At 40.6% G+C, this 18768-nt stretch overlaps 1 protein-coding gene across 2 annotated transcripts in view; it reads right to left on the bottom strand.

The window, feature by feature from the left end:
* Nucleotides 1-18768, bottom strand: part of CPNE5 (copine 5) — a 307885-nt gene that overhangs the window by 110381 nt on the left and 178736 nt on the right. The window lies entirely within an intron of this gene.

Here is an 18768-nt window from a genome sequence, read left to right as displayed (position 1 = left end):
TTCCCTTAGAGAATTCTTGAAATAGACCAGTCAGATGTTTAACTGGAAAGGATTTTTACTGAAATAGGAATAAAAAGAGCAAACTGCATACATAACAACATATAGAAAACACAGAAGAAAGGAGATGGAATAAAGCTATTTCAGGTTGGCTATAGTTACCAGTTTCAAATAACGAGGTCCATGGAAGCAGCAGTTAAATGGTCAGCTTTTCACCGAGAGGAGGAGACCCATACAAAAAGTGGAGATGTTTGGTATTGTGCTGAGAACATACAAATACACACTGCCATGGAGTAGAGTGCTACAATTACAGGGGAAAATGCTCCCTAGGGCAGTCTGATGTCCTTACCCCCAAACAATGATGGGTTTTTCAGAGGTGAACAATGATTTGGTGGATGCTTGATAGGTTTACCTGAAGTGGACTATTAGGTGCCAATGGTGCCTCATGACCCTCTAAGTATTGGATGGGAAAAGCTACCAGGTTTTGGGAATAGTGTTAAATGTTGCTTAAATAAGATAAATGGATGAAGGGAAGGGAGGCTGGGTATGGATTAGGTTAATCCAACGTGAGGAGAGCTGTTTTGGGAGACCCATTGTCCTGAATTATACATCTCTTCAGGGTGGGGAGGAGGTTGTTAGTGGGTCAACCGCTCTTTCCCACACACTTCTAAACTATATCCAGATTTGCCCTGCCTGGCATCCATTTTGTGTCCTTTTAGGCCAGGTAGGGCACTGCAGTTTATGTTATTTGAGCTGATATATATATGGAAGAGCATTTATGGGTTTTCTGTCTATAAACTGCCCCTCAGCAAGAAGAGAGGTTTGACAGCTAACAATACAGGCATCTTCAATTTCTCATAACAGCCCAAATACCTCAGTGTTTGTAGATATTGGGTTCCCCAGCTGCCATTTAAACCACTGGACAAGGAAAAGGTTAATTTTTAAAGCACACTTTCAATCAGGAAAAAGAATGAGTGGAAGATTACATTGTCTCAATCCGTGACTAGCTTGGTCCCAGTGTCATATGTTTCCATGGCAACTAAAGCTAAAAATATACCTCCTAAAAATGGGGGGAAAGGCCCACGCAGCAGTCAAAACAAACTAATTAAAGATCCAGTGCAGGAATCACAAGGATAATGGGGGAGGGGGAGTCATTTTAATCATTTGTTTGGACTTGTTCAGAAGCAGATGAACAAGTTGAAAGGTGGAGGGAAATAATGTGTTTCAGAGGCAGGATGCCCAAAATTTCACCCACTACTATGGAAAAAGAGTTTTTAAAAACTGTGAATATGCACAGATGAAGAATTACTTTTGGAGTGGCCTTTCTATCAGATATTGGCTCAGGCTTAAGGTGAATAATATATATGAAATTCCCATAGAAATACATAGGTAGAAGGCTGGAATCAAAATCTATATACTTCAGAATTCAGATAATCATACTGCTTAATATAATTGTACCCCCTCAAAAATGCTTTGCTTTAGCAAATTGTCAAAGGGGGGGGGGGTCCACTTATGCTTGTACTCATCTCTGTGACATAACGGAAAAAATGCTGAAGGACAGAAAATCCAAAAGTATGATGCAAAATCATTATAACCACTATACAGCTGTTACGGATTGCAATAGTCTAGCCAAGAGATTATAAACACAGCAATTGATTCACAAGGAAGGGGGGGGGGGAAGGCTGATACTCCGTCATGTGTTAATCTTGTTAATGGTCTATTAGGCAATGCATTGTAGAAACTTTAGACTCTAAGTTATAAAAGCTAATGCAGCACAGGTAGCTAAAAGACTTAAAAGACTTAAAGTCAAGATAAACCTGGTTCAGATCATACCATTGCCTACACATGGCATAGTTCACTGAAATGGTATCCATGCTCAAAAATTATTACAGCCCTAAAGGAGCATGGGTTGGATGCCATAAAATAATTTCATATGATTGCACTAAGTGAAAGCAATTGTTTCCTCACTTTCTTTTCTACATGTTCAAGATATAGCACAAGCCATTTCTTCTGATACAATTTCCAGACTAAATAAAATCATGCACACCACTTGTACATATTGCTCCATATGCATGTTATTTCATTAATAATTATATTAAAGTACTGTGTGTTGCTGAGTAGTTTGCACTACTGATAAAAAGAGCAAACCACACGCATACAAACATACAGAAAACACAGAAGGAGGGAGATGGAATAAAGCAATTTCAGGATGGCTATAGTTACCAGTTTCAAATAATGAGCTCCATGGAAGCAGCAGTGAAATGTGTTAGTGGAAGCAGAAGTGTGCTAAATACATTTTCCTTTCTATCCATACATCTCTGAATCAGCACTTTGGGTTTCCCACATGGATTGGATAGCTTGTGTGATAACCAAAGGTTGAAATTAAGTAACTTTAGATGGTGCACTTAATGGCCTTACGCCTCCTGCTTTAGACAGTGATGCAAATTACTTAATTAGAATACTGGGCCACTATGTGCCTGGAGTAAGCTAAACCAAGGCAAGCCAAACTGATTGGCAAGCTTTAACTACTTTATAGGATTTTTGTGAGAACAGAATGGAGAACCTTGTACACCACCCTGCATTTCTTGGAGGAAGGGTGAGTTAAATACCTAATAGATACATGGATTACTTTGAATGTGAAGCACCCCACCATTTCCACAGATGCATATATTCCCATATCTACTCAGAAATAAGTCCCACTGTGTTCATGTCTTCCATTTGGTTATATTTCAGCATTGGAACTGAAGGTATCCTCTTTACAGAAGTATAAAAGTGATTGATTCACATTTTGAAAGACTTACCGTACCTGTTGGATTTTGTATGTTTGGAATACCTAATCCAAGCTGGACTTGTTCTGTGTATTTCAGAAAGATATTGAACTTTAATTTACTGTATAGTGATTCTGAGTCATTATTATATTTTGATAAAACAAGTTGTATTGGTGTTGAGACCTTGTGTACATAGAGGCTTGTGCTTATTTGGTAACCTTTAGGTGGCACCTGGAGATCTCACACTATTACAATTGATCTCCAGACAACAGAAATCAGTTCCCCTGGAAAAAATGGCTGCTTCAGAAGGTGGACTCTATGTAGGGTTGCCAATCCCCAAGTGGGAGCAGGGGATTCCCCGGTTTGGAGGCCCTCCTCCCACGTCAAGGTCATCAGAAAGTATTGGGGGGAGGGAAGTGTCTTCTGAGCACTCCATTATTCCCGATGGAAACTGATTCCCATAGAGTATAATGGAGAATTGATCAGTGGGTATCTGGGGCTCTGGGGGGGGGGAGGTGATTCTTGAGGTAGAGCATAGCATCTGATGCCTCTCCTCAAAACACTCCCCAAGTTTCAAAAATATTGGTCCAGAGGGTCCAATTCTATGAGCCTCAAAAGAAGGTGCCCCTATCCTTCATTATTTCTAATGGAGGGAAGGCATTTAAAAGGCATGCAGTCCCTTTTATGATGGCAAGAACTCCCTCTGGAGTTCAATCATGCTTGTCATAACCTGCTCCTGGCTCCACCCCCTATGTCTCCTGGCTCCATTCCCTAAGTCTCCTGGCTCCACCCCCCAAAGTCCCCAGATATTTTTTGAATTGGACCTGGCAACCCTAACTCTATGGTATACAATGCTGAGAACCCTGCCTCACATTATATGAGACAGCAACATGCTGTGGAAATATATAATCTTATTAACCTCTCTGGAAAGCTGATTGAAAGGTCCCTGCAGTTTCTTGGTCCCTGGCCACTATGTCTTTAAATGACTTCAACACTTTCAAGTAGAAACAAGGAGCGATGAAACTGCACATTGGTGTCCACAGAACCTAGTCTGGCATTAGTGGTATCCAAAATTGCCTCCTGTACCTAAAACTGCATGCACTTTTCTTCCTTCAGCCAAAGCACAGGCCCATATTTTCCCATCCCCTCACAACTTCTGTCTTCTTCCTCTGGAATGTGTTAGGGTCTCCGCCTTTGGCGGGGGAGGGCGGGATATAAAAATAAAGTTGTTGTTGTTGTTGTTGTTGTTGTTGTTATTATTATTATTATTATTATTAAATCATCCCAGCATTCTGCTGCAGTTAACAATCCAATCCCCTCCCCAGGACTTCCAGATTTGGAGATAAATGTGCAGCTTCATTTGTGTTATTTATTCTGACCATGGTGCTCTCTCCATATCTGAATTTCTTGTCACGATATTTAGGATTTTTTTCCCCTTGCAGTGAGCACAACACACTTTCCCTTCATTCCATTTTTTCCTTTACTAACAGCTGTAAATTGTTTCCACATTCTACAAATAATAGACCAGCTCTATATATAGTTGATTCAGAATAAAACTCCCAAATGCACCTGTGCTTTAGCTTTCAACAATAACAGAAAGATAATGCTAGATCTCATGCTGACCAATAAAAAGCCAATCAACTACTGCAGTAAAAAAAAAATAACTTAGGGGAAGTTAAACCAGAACATGTTCTTAACATGGTCATGCTGACCAGAAGATGGACTGAAGGAACTGCCTCAGGCAGTGAGTGTGAGGGCAACTCAGAAGCAGCAAATATGGACTGAATCCATTTGGCTCTAACAATATGCTAACTGTGGCAGTGAGGATAGGGAGACTGTTCACTACAGTGCTGGGATATGCAGTGTGCATGGGGCTCAAGGAGAAGGTTTTGAGGGGTACTATCTCATGACATTCCTGCATGGCTGAAGATTCACTGTCTTATGTCTTGTTTTTATGACAGTCTTATCCTGAGGCCTGACACATTACTCAGTGTTTGGCCACAACTGTGGATAGGATTACTGTGAGCTGGGTCACTGCAGAATGCAAACTAGGTCAGAAAAAATTATAGCTAGCAAACTTCGTGACTGGAGGGTGTGTGTGTATGATACCCTTCACTGATAGCCTTTAGCCATCCCTTTTAACCTAGGCTTGCATATTCAGGTTTCTCATGGAATGCATGCAACACACTATAGCAATCTTGCACAACTGGATTTCCCTGCATAGACAAGCCAACCCAGATAGAAATGATTGCTATAATGCAATATGTGGATACAATCCAATGACATGTGGTTGCAACCCTGAATCATTACTGCAATTCTCATGTGGTTGTTAGGATCATCTGTAATGTAAACTTACAGAAGTACAAAAAACAAATCAAAACTTGAACAGTTTTTATTCTGTTTGGTTTTATTTATTTAGAAAATATGTATGCTGCTTGCTCAAACAGCTCACATCTAGAACAAAGCAAAATGTAACAAGACAAGAAAACCTGACAAATCAATAAAAACAAATCAAACGAATAAAAACAAATCCATAAAACAAGATGAGTCAATAAATAAATTATGACCAAGTCAATAAAAACAATAAATAAGAGCAAGCCAGGGCATAAAATCACATTTAAAAAACCCTAATCTCTAAAGTGATATTGATAAAACAGTTTTCAGGCTAGGAGCAGATTATAAAACATCTTTTAAAAAGATGGAGTACTTCAGATCAGGGGAAGAGAAATCTCTTGGCCAGGTGCCTAAATAAAAGGAATGTAGGTGCCAGGCAAGCTTCATAGGAAAGGGCATTCCACAGGGAGGTGCCACCACTGAAAAAGGCCTGTCTCTAGTCACTGCATGACAGTACTGGGGGGACACACACAGCAAGGCATGAGAAGAATGTCTTAACTGGTAGGCTGAAGAATGTGGGAGGAGGCAGTCCTTCAAGTACATTAGACAACACGAATACTATTTGAAAAGGGAGGGGGGATCCAAAAGAATCAACTAAATCGATTGGAAGAACAATAACAAAATGACTTTATTTAAATCAAGTATTTTGTCTAAACTTAGCTGCTACTTTGACATGGCCCATATAATTATGTTGTTTTTTTAAAGCAAGAAATCCGCCATCCATGTTAGAATAATAGAGTTGGAACGGATTTCCAGGGTCTTCTAGTCCAATGCCCTGTACAATGCAGGAAATTCACAAATACCTCCCCCACACAAATACATCCCCAGTGACCCTCACTCCATGCCCAAAAGATGGCAAAAACCTCCAGCATCCCTTGTCAAGCTGGCCTGAAGAAAAAGTGCCCCCAAAGTGGCAACCAGCATTTCCTTGTGTGTGTAAGAAATGGCTACGAGAGCTAAGCACTGATGTAATGCTTCCTACCTTCCTAATCATGATCTGCCTAATTCACAGAATCAGATTGCTGTCAGAAGGCCATCTAGCCTCTCTTTAAAAACCTCCAAAGAAGGAGAGCCCAAGATAAATGATGTTGCTGTAGAGAACAGTTTCTCAGCTGGAAGAGAACCACCTGTTCCTTCTGAAGCACAGCAAGTAGATGATGATGAAGAAAATCTTCAGTTTTTGTTTTGAATCACAGGGTCAGAATATCCCTTACCCTGGGACCATTTTTGTGTCTTTCTCTAGATGGTTCTGTAAAAGCAGTTCCATAAATTAATATTTATCAACTTGTCTATGTGTTACTTTGATTTATACCCCAGATTTAAATCTATATTCTCAGGGAACATTTTAGCATTCCACCTGACTAGCAGATGAATTCGTAGATATCTTCTTCTCAGAGATGTTGGAGATCTATGGTCCCATCTTCCACCTCTTTGTGATTCTACTATTGGCAGCTGTGGAAGCACCCAAACTGCATCAGACCAGTGACACTAATGTGTGTGTGTGTGAGGGGGGGGGATAATACCCCTTTTTCCTGTGCCTTTTTCCCTGACATAAATTTCCCTTCTTCCAATGCTGTTTGTCCTGATACAGTGACATAAATGTTTTCGCTATCCAGACAAATAGCTTTTTGGTAGTAGAATTCAGTGTATGTTGGGAAATGGTACAGGGTTAACCTGTTCAATCCTCCAGTGCTCTCATTCAGATTCTCCCACAGTTGCTCATAATAGAGATTTATTTTTTTAAAAAAAAATGGAACATCTGATGACAGATCTCCAACTTCTTGCTTTGTTTAGCTTCAAGGCAGATTAGAGAGAGAGACACTTCATAGGAACAGCTTCTTTCAGCTAAGCTCTGACCCCATGAATGCAGCCATTGACATATATTAGCCAGCCATGACAACTTCTGAATTGCTCTTGGAAACATAAACAAGAGCATCTAGAGGGATTTGTATCCGAGGGATGGTGACAATAATGAAAGCTGATGGTAGGTCTTAGTGGCAATAAAGAGAGCTTTATGTGTTCTACACAACAAAGATATCTAACAGCATCAGAAACACATTCACAAAATATCCTGCAAAATTTATGGCACGCACCCCTATCTTAGCACTGCCATTTGTCCTCAGAACCTTAAGGGCAGAGCTTCCACAAATTTGTGGGAGCTATGCAGCCTTTTTGAATTAGCTTTTCAGCAAATCAGTGAAACCACATGGATCTTAAAACTTACCTGGGCTCAAAGACCATGCATCATGCCTGCCTGCAGGAACCAGTCTCAGTCTCATGTTTAGTAGAAAGAGTTGTCCAGTTGTTCAAACATCATAGTTCACTAATGATAGAAACATTCACCAAACAACAGTCAGCAAAGCTTACACCAGTTTTGGAAAAAAAAAACCCCTTTCCTCAGAGTTGGGATACTTCAACAGGACAACTTGTGAAAGACCTGGAATGGATTCAAACACTTTCAAAATAATTTCCAAGGCTGATGAAATTATCTTGAAAGTGTTTAAATTTGTTCCAAGCATAATTCATAAATTGTTCTGTTGAACTATTCCAATTCTGAGGAAGGGTGGTTTCCACCTGTTGTAAACTGCCCACCTGTTGTTTGGTCAGTGTTTATATAATTACTGGACTATGATGTTTGAAAAACTGGATAACTGCTTCTACTAATCATGAGATTGAGACAGTTTTGATTAATTGAAGCTTTGTTACTGAAACCTCATGTTTCTAAAAGGATTTTGGAATATTCTGGACCATGCTTCTGAAAGGACTGTGGAATATATTGGACTTAAATGGCATCTTTCTTAATTATTTGTACTTATATATATACACTTTATTAGAGTATAAGAAAATAAGTAGTATACACATTTTGTTAATAATCTTTCTTTCTTTTTCTGTCTTTCTGAAAGTTATTGAGATGGATTGAAATCTTGATGGTGCTTGTTAAAATTATGCAATCCCCTGTGGTGTTTTTATAAAGAGGATTTGTTAACTTTATATTGTTTTTGTAAATGAAATTGTTTGTTTTAACCTGTTATAAACTGTCTAAGAGAACTCTGGCTAGAAGGGTGCTCTAAAATTATATTAAAGAAACAAAGAAATGTATAGATTTAACAACTGGCATTCCCACAAAATCTATAGTGTCAGTAACTGTTAACACTGTTATAAGTTATCAACAAACAAATGAAGGCCTTAGTTAATACCATTCCCACTGAAACCATGTGATGACTATTTTAAATTACGTAATAGACTCTGCTTTCAGTTACTAAAGCTGAAACTGGCTTTCCCACATTTGGATGCAACACTATAACCTTCTAGAAAAGCAGTTTTGTGAGATTATTTCTAACAAACAGAAATGCACTACCTTCTCTGATCAAGAAATTACATGCCAGTATTCATGGGACTCAAGATGCATAATGGCAACAGAACTTCCTTCTAACTGGCTCTAAGCAAGCAAATTATATTACTAGAAGATAGTGTTTCACTGAAGTTGTGCCGCTAATTGAAATGACTGAAGGATAAGACGATACGTGTTGCTAAAAGCAGAAGCCATAATCCAGCCAAATATAAACACCTCCTTCAGTGGGAAAATGTTAAGCAAATTATCTTGCAGAAATAAAAGAAACTAAAAACTTTAATTTTAACTGGCCCTTTCTCCCACCCTGCTTCTTATGCTTGGAACTGCCCCCTAGAATACCTGCATAATGTTGTCTCCCTTCTTCTAAATTTCTTCATCAAAACTTACTTTTTCCTTGAAAACTTTAGTACATTCCAATAATTTCCACGTCCTATCTACCCTGCCTAAATTTCCATCCCCTTCACTTGTTGCCCTCCCTGAGCTGAATTATAAACTGTAAATTGATTGGGACACAGGAAACGTTCTTCTTGTGCTACAAATATTGATGGCACAAATAATATAAACTTAAATAATATCAACTGTAGCCAGAATTTAACTGGTATTACAGAACTCAGTCCATAACTTTAATGTCATAAAAATGGGGACACAACTTTCTCCTGTGAGTACAAACATTGTATTATCCTTTGGATATAGCTGGTTGTATGCAAACATTCAGCAATTAAAAACTAAAAGTAAAATCTGAAATGAAAGAAAATTAGCAATTTCCTGGTCATCAGATGCAAATGGGACACATAATGATCATCCCAGGAAAGCAAAGAGGAATCCTTGAAAAGAAACAAATGTAAATTTTAAAAGCGAGAACTTTATGAAACCAATAATGACCAAAAAGCAAATAAAAATGCAGTTATATAAATGTAAGTAGCTGATTAGATATGTGGCCAGCATCCAAAACCCTGACTGAGTGCACATTAGGTCTTAAGTCCACTTTATACAAAAAATAATGTGTGTCAGAACATCCTGAAGGAATGTTTGGCACTGCATTGGACTGCAGTAATTAATCACTGAACAAGGACTTGTGGGAGGCATCTGATTTCCCCTCCCCCACTATTTCCTCTTTCCCTTTCCTGAAAGTCCCCACAGGTTTTTTTTCTTTTTTCTGCTTCCTTTCCTATAAGAGTTGCCAATCTCCAGTTGGAGGCAGAGGATCCCTTGTTTTGGAGGCCCTCCCCCCATCAGGGTTATCAGAAAGCACGAGGGTGGGGGAATGTCATCTGGGCATTCCATTAAACCCTATGAAGACCAGTCACCATAGGGTATAAGAGAGAATGGATATACTTGTCTCTGTGGGGATGCTTTTTGAAGTAAAGACACCAAATTTTCAGCATAGCATCTGGTGCCTCTCCTAACCTTCCCCCCAAGTTTCAAAAAGATTGGACCAGGGTGTCCAATTCTATGAGCCTCAAAATAAGGTGTCCCCATCCTCCATTATTTCCACTGCAGGGAAGGCATTTAAAAGGAGTGAGGTCCTTTTAAATGTGATCGCCAGAATTCCCTTAAGAGTTCAATTGTCATAACTTTGCTCCTGGCTCCACCCCCAAAGTATCTTGCCTTCGTCCCCAAAGTCCCCAGATATTTCCTGAGTCAGATCTGGCAACCCTACTCCCTAACCTTCCATTATTTGCCTCCTCATCTCCAGCTTTCCCTCCCCCTGGTAGCCTCTACTGAGAAAACTAGGGCTTTTTTTGTAGCAGGAACTCCTTTGCATATTAGGTCGCATCCCCCTGATGTAGCTAATCCTCCTGGAGCTTATAATAAGCCTTGTACTAACAGCCTTGTAAGCTCTTGTAGGATTGGCTACGTCAGGTGGTTGTGCCCTAATATGCAAAGGAGTTCTTGCTACAAAAAAAGCCCTAGAGAAAACTATGGCCAAGCTTCTCAGTGGGGAACCTGCAAGAACTTGTGGGGCACTTCATTTTCTTCTGTATCCCACTCCCCACATTATTTCTTCTTTCCTTCCTCATGACAACCTCACTTCCCCCTGGTTTTTTTTTCCCTACCCATCAACCAATTGATTATTTATCTGCCCCCCGTCAGTTGCATAAGAACATGTCAGATCAGGCCAATGGCCCATCCAGTCCAACACACTGTGTGACACAGTGGTCAATTTTTTTTTTTACTATTTATTAACTTTATTCATACCTTGTCTTTCTTCACAATGGTGACCCAAAGCAGCTTATATAATTCTCATCATTTCCATTTTATCCTCCATTGTGTTCTCCCAGCAACCCTGTGAGGTAGGGCAGGCTGAGAGTGCATGAGTGTCACAAGGTCACCAGTGAGCTTGCACAGTTGAGTGGGTACTTGAAACTCTGATTGCTACGCCACAATGGCTTTTGTGGGGTGGCTGCTGTTGAACAATAGCAAGCAGCCAGGCCTGGATGAGTTACACAAATTGGGCCTAGCCCTGGTAAGTCCTCCCTCAAAGCAGCCCAGAAAAGGGAACAGCTCCCTCTCTTTTTCATTATACTGACAGAAACCAATGCTTTTTTAAAACAATACTTTGTTTTATTAATTTTTAGAAAGTCAACAGTTACAAAGAAAAATGAGAAAATAATAAAAATAGGGATAACCAACATAAACAATATTGACATTAGCAAATACAAAAACACCAGGTAGGTAAGTGTACAATACAAATCAGAAAATGGAGTTTATGCATGAAGCATTATACTAAAGTAAGTTAATTTCTAAAAAAAAGACAGGATCTTCTGGATATTGGAATTGAAAGAAAGGAATATTGATTCTTTGTGAATAAATTCCAAGAAGGGTTCCCATACAGTATAGAATTTAGATTCATAGGAGGAGTTATGCATACAGTAAATGTGATCAGTAAGTTTTTCCATCACAAAAAAGTCCCAAATTGTCTTAAACCACTTAGAAACTGTAGGAGGCCCTTCATTTTTCCAGGTACATGCTATGGTAACTTTTGTAGCTGAAAGCAGTAAAAAGATAAATCCTTCCTGCAGGAAGGTTTAGTGGCATCAGGCCAGTAACACAACAATATGGTTTCAGGTGCTAGTGGAACCATATAACCTGACATTTTATGAACATACCATACAATCTTTACCTCAAAATTATAAATAATAGGACAACCTCACAAACAGTGGAAGTATGAACCAGGGAGGCCACATAATTTCCAACAAAATGATGATGAACTGTGGTGAATGTAAGAAAATTGCTTAGGAGTTGTATACCATCATGCCTGAGTCCGCTTGTGGAGAGGGCGGGATATAAATTTAAAGTAATAAATAAATAAATACTTTAAAAGAAAGGAGCTGAACATTGATGCACTTGGATCTATAAGGACTAGCCCGCCATGTTAAGTCCCACTGAGTGGGTGAAAAAGTAATGCCAAGGTCCTTGTGTCACTTGTTCTGGTATGGCACAGGGTGGCCTAGGTCGATAGAAAGAATGATAGATTAGAGTATAATAATATAATAATAATAATAAACTTTTATTTATTTATTTCCCGCCCTCCCTGCCAAGGCAGGCTCAGGGCGGCTCACAAGACATGGAATGTACCATGATTATGATAAATACATTATACAATAAATTAAATTTAAAATAAATTAATTAAAACCACTACAGTTAAAGGTGTTACAGTATAACGCAGTATATATGTATATATCAGATGGCTAGGTGTCACTTCAGGATTCCATCTTATAGGCCATTTGAAAAAGGACAGTTTTACAGGCCCTGCGGAACTGATTATAGTCCCGCAGGGCTTGCACCTCCTCTGGTAGTTGATTCCACAATGGGGAGCCATTATTGAGAAGGCCTGCTCCCGCGTTGTTTTCAGTTTGGCCTCCCTTGGTCCAGGGATTTTTAGAAGATTTGGGGAACTAGATCTCAGTGCTCTCTGGGGGATATATGGAGAGAGGCAGTCCCTATGGTAGGCAGGTCCTCGGCCATATAGGGCTTTAAAGGTAATAACCAGCACCTTGTAACGAACTCGGAACACAATTGGCAGCCAGTGCAGCTCCCGCAACCTAGGCTGCATGTGTTCCCACCAAGGTAGTCCCACTAACAGCCTGGCCGCCGCATTCTGCACTAGCTGCAGTTTCCGAGTTCGGTACAGGGGCAGCCCCATGTAGAGGGCATTACAGTAGTCCAACCTCGAGGTGACCGTTGCATGGATCACTGTTGCTAGGTCACTGCGTTCCAGGAAGGGAGCCAACTGCTTTGCCCTCCTATGGTGGAAAAAGGTGGCTTTAGCAGTGGCTGCTATCTGTGCCTCCATTGTCAAGGAAGGCTCCAGTAGCACTCCCAAGCTCCTGACCCTGCGCACTGGTATCAGCGACGCACCGTCAAAGGCTGGTAGGGAGATCTCCTCTCCTAGCCCGCCGCGACCCACGCAAAGGACCTCCGCCTTTGCTGGGTTCAACTTCAGCCCACTCAACTTGATCCACCCTGCCATGGCTTGCAGAGCCCGGTCCAGATTTACAGGGACGTCGCCAGTCCGGCCACCCATCAGTAGATAGAGCTGGGTGTCATCAGCGTACTGGTGACAACCCAGTCTGTACCTTCGGGCAATCTGGGCAAGGGGGCGCATGAAGATGTTAAACAACATCAGGGAGAGAACTGCCCCCTGAGGCACCCCACAATTAAGTAAGCGCCTCTGAGACAGCTCTCCTCCAATCGCCACCCTTTGTCCCCGACCCTCAAGGAAGGAGGAAAGCCACTGTAAGGCTAGCCCCCGGATTCCTGCATCGGCAAGTAGAGAGATAAGCTTCTTGCAATGAAAGTGCAAGTTTTCAAAAGGGGTGAGTTGCCTCCTTAAATTGGTGGAGGGGTCAAATGAGTTAATAAGATGCTTGATTTGGAGGTATTCAAACCAAGGGATAGTAATATTTGAATTTTGCTGAAGATGAACTTTATCTAAAAGAGTGCCTTGGTGGATAATATTGACAAATTTAAATTTGCTGAGTGACCACCATTAACTTAAAGGAATTGGAGCTCCAGCCCGGGAGAAACCAGGGTTGACCTAGGAAAGAGGAGACAGGGGAAACAAAGGGTGCTAAGGATCCCTTTAATCTGTCCCACACAAGGAGAGTATTGTGGAGAAAAGTATTTAGTCTGATTTGGGGGGGGGGGGGTCTGGAATGTGGAGAGTTCCAGAGGATGTCATATAAATAGTGAGAATCTTAAAAAGTTTTTTTCAATATGTACCCAGTCCAACAAGTCTTCAAAATGGATCATGATGAGTAAAGATGCTAGTTGGGCAGAGCAATAGTAATAGGTGAGGTTGGGTATTTTTAAACCACCTTTTTTGTGGGGATGGATCATAACTGAATGGGAGATCCTATGTCACTTAAAGCCCCATATAAAATTGTTGAGGAGTTTCTGCCAAGATCTCGGCTCTTTTGGCAAAATGATAATAGGCAACATACGAAAGAGGCAAAATCATGGATTTGATGTGCTAAGCCTCTCAAACCAAGACAGTTGTATAAAGTTTAAGTCTCTAAGGAGGAAGGAGAGTTTAAGAACTAAGCAAATAGTTAAGAAGTTTAAGGTCAGAAAGGTGAGGAGAAATATTTATCCCCAAGTACTTCCAAAATTTGTCAATCCATTTGTAGGAATACATAGATTTTATAGCAGAGATTTTAGGAGATAGCAAAATCGGGTAAATTTCCTAAGCAAATAGTTGGGAAGTTTAAGGTCAGAAAGGTGAGGAGAAATATTTATCCCCAAGTACTTCCAGAATTTGTCAATCCATTTGTAGGAATACATAGTTTTTATAGCAGAGATATTAGAAGGGGCTAGCAAAATTAGGTAAATTTCCGATTTAGACATATTGATTCGTAGTCCAGAGATGGAGTCAAAATCCTGTAAAGCTGAATTAAAATTGTGTAGAGAAGTGAGAGGGTTAGTAATGTAAAGCGCCATATTGTCAGCGAAAAGGCTAATCTTAAAGGTGCGATTATTTATTGTGATGCCATGAATATTGGAGTTTTGTTGGATTAGTTCTGCAAGAGGCTGTATGGATATGGTGAAGAGTAGAGGTGACACATGGCACCCTTGTCTAGTACCATGAGAAAGGGAAAAGTAGGGGAACATTAATTAATTAAAGTCCGTTAATTAAAACCCTGGCTGTGGGATTAAAGAGATTGAATTGTTTGCAAAAAGAGTGGACCAAATCCCATGTGAGATAAAAGATTGTACAGATAGGCAGCTTCCAAAAGGTAGAAGAGAAACCAATGCTTGAAGACTGTCAATACTGTTATGGTTTCCTAGCAATGACCATTTGAAGGCATTTGTTTCTTAAAGCTAAAAGTACTGCTTCTATTGTCTTGGGGTTTTATACCTTACCCCTGAGTGTGCGTGTGTGTGTGTACCATATTTCAGATTTTTCTGCTACATTGGGGCATTTTTCAGGTTTGTAGAAAGATCTGTCTTGTTTGTTCAGGACTCCAGTCTATGGATTTAAGTATACACAGATCTGGTCATGACAAGAATTAGATACATTGATGATGTTGGTTACACTGTGGGTCTTCGGCACCTGTCTAGCATATATACCTCTGTATTAGGAGGCACAGGCCTCTTCTTCATACTTTGTATGTTCACCAGGGCAAATACAAGTGGACTTGGGCTGTGAATGAGGGAACTCTGAATTAATCATATTAACATGGCACCAATAGGTCCACATATACAATGGCAAGATTCCTGGTGGAAGGCTAAATTTTGCTACAGTACAGCTGCTGGAGCTAAGCTAAATTGTTGCCTACCCTGAAAATAGCTTCAGATCAATGTCATTAGAAACAACTTTTAGTTTAGATTTATCAGGCTCAATATTTAGTTTAGACTCATTACTTTACTCCAGCAATGGATAGGTGCATTGATTTCATTCCCATTGTTGATGCGCCTGTGCTTAGTGAGGGTGGTCTTTAGTGACGCAAAGAATGAAGGCTTGCACACAGCAGTGTTAAAACCACTATATACAATTTATTTACACCTTCACTCTCCAAACCGACAGAATGCTCCACTGCAACACCACCATACATATCCCACACACAGTAAAGTGTCTTTGTACATTTATACATAAGGTCCAGCCAGGTAACCAATCAGCTTGCTGCTGAGTCATGCTGACATTGCCCAGGCTGATGCAATCTGGCAACCAGCCACCTTCTGTCACTTAGATGATCTACCTGGCAGTTCTGTTACTTTCACTTTCCCAGCATATGCACAGAAACTGCTTGGCTTTGCATATCCCTGAGGATATGCCCCTTTGGTGAAGATGTGCAGTAGATAAAAGCCATCCAATGGTTAGACAGACAGTGGTACCTTAGACTTAACAAAGGATGTCCTACTTTATTCTATTGCTTCAGACCAACACAGCTGCCCACTTGGATCTAAAAAGATGTCCAATGGGAGTCAACACTCAGATACCATTTTCCATTCTTTTAGTAATGTATAGAAGAATTGTTTGACACATATGCTTTGAAATCTCCTCTGCAGACCAGTCTGAGAAAAGTAGTTATAGGAAATCCTATTAAAGAACAGAAGAAGGTGAAGCATGAAATAAAGTGGAATGTGCTGTCAGCCCATTTCTGGAGAGTGTCTAAGCATGATATAAACTGGCAAGAGATTTATTTTTAATTCCAGGACAAGATCTTCATCCTTTGATTTTATTCTGAGTTACTGTTTATAGGGACAATCTTATCATGAATCACTAGGCTATGTGAATAATGCAATGCAGCACTGAGCGTCTAATCAATGGCAAATGTCACAGGGCATACTGGTAACAGCTACAATTAAAGTATAGCTGTTGTGCAAAAGTGGAAACACACACATATGTGTGCGCAGATGTTATTGTGTTTTACAACAACCTCAAGCTGAGTGAAAAGTATTGGGTCCAATTATCCTTTCTGTAATTAGCTACTCTGTATACCAGGAACTCTTATTAGCCTGATGAACACTACTGTCAATCCCCCACCAGCAAGACTATCTCTCGAATTGCTACTGACCTTTTCTGCAGATTTAGGCATAGGCATAGTAGCAGCATTTATTAACACAGCAGATTATCCATCTCCAGGGCTTCTCCAATCAGGCCTCTTTGATTCACTTCCACCCATCAATCACCCCTTAAGCACATTTCTCTCACATCTGTCAGGAGGAGGGAGACTTCCCAAGGGGAGTCCCTCCCCTACTTTTGCCTCTTCAGTAATGCTGACACAGAACAAGAACCATCTAATTTAGAACAAATCTTAGCTCCAGGATTTCAAACAGAGATAGATTCTTTCACGTTTCCAGCTGGGTTAAAGGAGAAAGAATATTTTGCACCACAGTATTTCAGGACGGGACAGTTTGTATCAGAGGTGTTGAATTAATTTGTTATGAGGGCTGGATCTGACATAAATGTCATTTTGTTGGGCCGGGCCATGCGTCCTATAAAATGTAACACAAGGTACTGGAGATATAAACTTTATAAAGGTAATTTCAGATGTCAAATGGCAATAGCAGGTGAATGATAATATCAGGCTTCATTGGATTAAGTGTTATATACAGTGGAGTAGTAGGCATGGAGATAACAGTGTTGGTAATGAGACAGGAAACCTAGGTCTCAATTCCATCCAAGAGGATGCAAAGAATAAATGGACATAAGTCTGACATTAGAAACTACAACATTCAATTGCTGACCTAAGAGTAGCAGTGCTCTTATAAAGGAATTTCAGAGGGAAATTAAAAAGAGAGACTGCTGAATTGCAATAGATAATGAGGCTCAAGACAATGCATCCTCCTGGACTGAACTGAGAACTAGTTCTCCTGTTTCATTAGAAATGTGTGCAATTATCATTTGGCATATGAAATCACTCCACTTTTCAAGATATATGGACCAATCCAAGTGTTCTGATTCCTAATCAGGGTCTTTTCTGAAAAAAAATAATCCAGATGGTAACAGCTTTTGAGAATAATTTCCTCAATGTATGTCATGCATGTCAGAACAGTCCATCCCTCTATCCACCCACCCTCCCTCTCTCCCTCTAAAGAAGACATGTGCTTGCACACAAAAGCTTACACCTAGAATAAAATATCGTTGTTCTTGAAGCTGCTATGGGAATCTCTTTCCTCCCCACCTCTCCTCCCCAAAAGAGGAGAAGTAGACTTGGAGAAGGAAGCAGAAGGTATGTGTATGTGTATCAGAGAGAGAGAGGCTTGTCTTTATATCTCTCCTGCATGAAGCAGGAAGCAGACAGGGAGCTCTCTGTGTGCCTGTGAGAGAGAGAGGGAGGGGGGAGGGAGGGAGGCAAGAGGCAGGAAGCAAAAAGCCACTGAAGGAGCTGGGAGGAAAAGCAAGCTACATTGCAGGTGCAGCCCTGGGAAAGGAAGCAGAAGAAGGAAGTTGCTCAGGAGATGGATTTGAGCCCTGCGTGGGGCATATCTGTCCCACAGGCCGCATGTTTGACACCCCTGGTTTATATGGTGCCCAGCACTATTAGCAATTGATGTGTACTCTTCTTATCTTCAACATAAGAGCCCTGTAGACTCCAGCCAAGGGTACATTTAGGAGAGCACCCTGTTTCCAACTATGACCAGCAAGGGGAATCTGGAAAGACTACAAGAAAGGCAAGAAAGCAGTAGTCCTCAGTTTTTGTCTTTGGCATATGGTATTCATAGAATCATAGAGTTGGAAGGGATTCCCAGGGTCATCTAGTCCAACCCCCTGCACAATGCAGGAACTTCACAAATACCTCCCCCTAACTGCACAAGATTAGCACTGCTGTCAGATGGCCATCTAGCCTCTGTTTAAAAACCTCCAAGGAAGGAGAGCCCACCACCTCCCAAGGAAGCCAGTCCCACTGAGGAACCACTCTGTCAAGAAGTTCTTCCTAATGTTGAGCTGAAAAATCTTCTATTTAATTTCAACCCACTGCTTCTGGTCCTACCTTCTGGGACAATGGAAAACAATTCTGCACCATCCTCTATATGGCAGCTCTTCAAGTACTTGAAGATGGTGATCATTTCATCTCTCAGCTGCCTCCTCTCCAGGCTAAACATACCTAGTTTCTTCATCCTTTCTTCATAGGACTTGGTCTGCAGACCCTTCACTTTTCAGGTAACAGGTGCTAAAGGAGAGTTTCACAAAGCCATGATACCACTCTAATAACATTAACAACCAAAATGCCCTCATGTACCTCACAAGAAACAATAATATTCCCTGGATACTTGAAAGAGTGACCGGTAGAATTGCTCAGAGGAAGG

Source organism: Heteronotia binoei, chromosome 2 (assembly GCF_032191835.1).
Source record: "Heteronotia binoei isolate CCM8104 ecotype False Entrance Well chromosome 2, APGP_CSIRO_Hbin_v1, whole genome shotgun sequence".
Classification (NCBI taxonomy): Eukaryota; Metazoa; Chordata; class Lepidosauria; order Squamata; family Gekkonidae; genus Heteronotia; species Heteronotia binoei.
This window is presented reverse-complemented; position numbering and strand designations above follow the sequence as displayed.